The 2,637-nt window shown below is 48.2% G+C and overlaps 1 pseudogene; it reads left to right on the forward strand.

Annotated features, from left to right (window-relative positions):
- Positions 1-617: 617 nt before the first annotated feature.
- Positions 618-1,966, forward strand: LOC108292365 (annotated as a pseudogene).
- The last annotated feature ends 671 nt before the right edge of the window (positions 1,967-2,637 follow it).

Below are 2,637 nucleotides of genomic sequence, written 5' to 3' on the forward strand. Positions count from 1 at the left end.
CACCTGGGTTGAGGTCTCCACGACCTAGTTGGTCTCAGCAAGCATGCAGCTACAGACCTGGAGAACATCCTTTTCAATGCTCGAGCAAGGCCAGTATCTATAGTCTTGTTGTCCTCAGGTTAACCTAACCCCCTGATCTCTGCCCCATACTATCCACAGGAATCTGGATTGGCATTTCACAGGAGATCTCGTAAGGGCTACTATTGTTGGCACAAGTCATACTTGGCGATTAGGAATTAGCAAGTGCTCTGGGTAGGCACTTCTATGCAAGAAAGAAGCCCAGAGAGACCCTGGGGCCTACCATGTTAATGACACTTTCAGGCATCTGATTACCACACCACCTTCTGTTGTACCTACAACCCCTTTTCAGCTCATAGCTCTGACCTCCTTGGGAGCTCTGAAGTTAGCAAGAAAGGAAAAATTGGAGTCGGGGTTTATAATGGATTTGGCTCATTATGAGAGCTAATACGGACCACTCCAACGCTATGTAAAGGGTACCATAAGAAACTGACCAAGTCGACCCAAAGTCTTCAAGCCTGGAGTTACCGCTTTGTTCATGAGGTCTGAGCACTCTGCCCACAGTCCAGATCTGAGGTCTTCCTTGCAGATTCATCAGGATGAGCATCCAGGCCACACCCAGACTCCTGGAGCTGGCAGGGCAGAGCCTGCTGAGACCAGGCCTTGGCCATCTCTGCCATGGAGGAGCTGCCCAAGGAGCTATTCCCCACTCTTCATAGAGGCATGGTCAGCAGGAGACACTTCGAGTGACCCTCCCTCTGGGATGGCTGATGAAGAGGCTTCATCTGGAGACCTTAAAAGCACTGGAGGGGCTTCCTATGTTGCTTACACAGAAGGTTCGCCCCAGGAGGTGGAAACTTCAAGTGCTTGATTTATGAGATTTTAAGAATTTCTGGACCATAATATAATCTGGATCCAGGGTCCTGTCCTGCTCCCCAGAGGCCATGAGTATGAGGCAGACAGCAGAGGACTGTCCAACAATGGGAGAGCACCAGCCCTTAAAGGCTGTCATAGACCTATGCCTCAAGGAAATACCCCAGGATGAATGCCTCAGATTCCTCTTCTGGTGGGTTTATCAAAGAGGTTTAGTAGACCTGTGCTGTACTAATTTGGTAAATTCTAACGCCGACTAAACATTTCAGGAAGTCATTGAAAAATATGCCTGAATAGTATTCAGGAGCAGGAAATTTGGAACACGCCCCGGTCATGTCTGATAAGAAAGCTTTGTTGTTACCTGAAGGAGGTGTATCTTTGAAAACCCGTTTTCTACCAGTGTCATGATTACATGTTAAAGAATTACGTCTAAGAATTGTCACCAAATACAGCCTCTTTTCTCAGCCTGGAACACCTCCAGATGCTTAAAATAATGGTCACCTTCAGCAGACACCTGGAACAGCTCAAGTGCCTCCAGTGGCCCTTAGAGAACTTGGAACTTGTGGCTCCCTATTGGAAGAGGATTTAAAGTCTCACAGTACCCAAGCCTCCGTTACCTGAAGCATCTGAATCTCAGTGACATGCATCTGTTCTGTGTCACTCTTGAGCCCCTCGAAGCTCTGCTTCAGAAGGTTGCTGCCACTCTCTAGACCCTCATCTTGGAGGGCTGTCTGATCCACTGCTCCCAACTCAGTGCCATACTGCCTGCCCTGAGCCACTGCTCCCAGCTTACCACCACCTACTTTGGTAGAAACTGGATGACTATGGACGTGAAGGACCTGCTGTGCCCCACAAGCAGGCTGAGCAAATTAAGCCTGGAAACATATCCTGCCCCTCAGGAGAGTTTTAATTTCTAGGTTCATGTCAATTGGGAGATCTTCACCCCACTTCAGGCTGAGCCGATGTGGACACTGAGGGAAGTGAGGCAGCCAAGAGGATCTTCCTTGGTCCCATCCCCTGCCCTTACTGTGGCTCATCACCATCTGAGGAACTGGAGCTCCATATTTGCTGCTAGGGAATGCACGCCTAGCAGGGTAGGTAAAATCAAAAGCTTTCTTCTAGGCGCTTGGACGCTACAATCTGGTATGAAAGGTGCAAGTTATTTCCTTTTTCAATAGTTTTAAAATTTTTATCAAAAAAAATTTGACAGGTTTCACTCTTGCCCTAGCTAATCTCAAAAGGCTGGGTGCATGGGATTCTCCCGCCTCAGTCTCCAAAAGAGCTGGGATTCCAGGCATGAGCCACTGTGCCCAGGCCACATGTGCAACTTAAGAGCACGGAATTCTGCTTCAGGCAAGTGCTCACTGTGAGAAAACAGGGAGCAAGACTGGTGGAAAATGTTGAGGTGGAATCAACGAGACCTTCAGGGACCTGCGTCCTGCAGAGTCAGAATGAGAACCTAAAGTTCTCCAGTAAGGAGAATCACCCAGGCAAGGAGGGCTACGAAGAAACATCAGAAATAGAGAACCTGAATTAAAAAACCTGACCAAGTCTCCCCACTCAGCAGGATTTAAATTCACCTGGTTCTAAGGGGTCTAAGGTAAAGATTCTGAATCACATGCATTGAACAGATTGGCTGGCTGACTAGGCCCTAGAAGATGAGTCAACGATATCTGGAGAAGCGGCATAAAGACAGCCCTAAGGAAATGGGCAGGAAACCTACATAGACCAAGTCATAGGTCAGAG

The sequence above is a fragment of the Cebus imitator genome, unplaced genomic scaffold (assembly GCF_001604975.1).
Source record: "Cebus imitator isolate Cc_AM_T3 unplaced genomic scaffold, Cebus_imitator-1.0 Scaffold488, whole genome shotgun sequence".
Lineage (NCBI taxonomy): Eukaryota > Metazoa > Chordata > Mammalia > Primates > Cebidae > Cebus > Cebus imitator.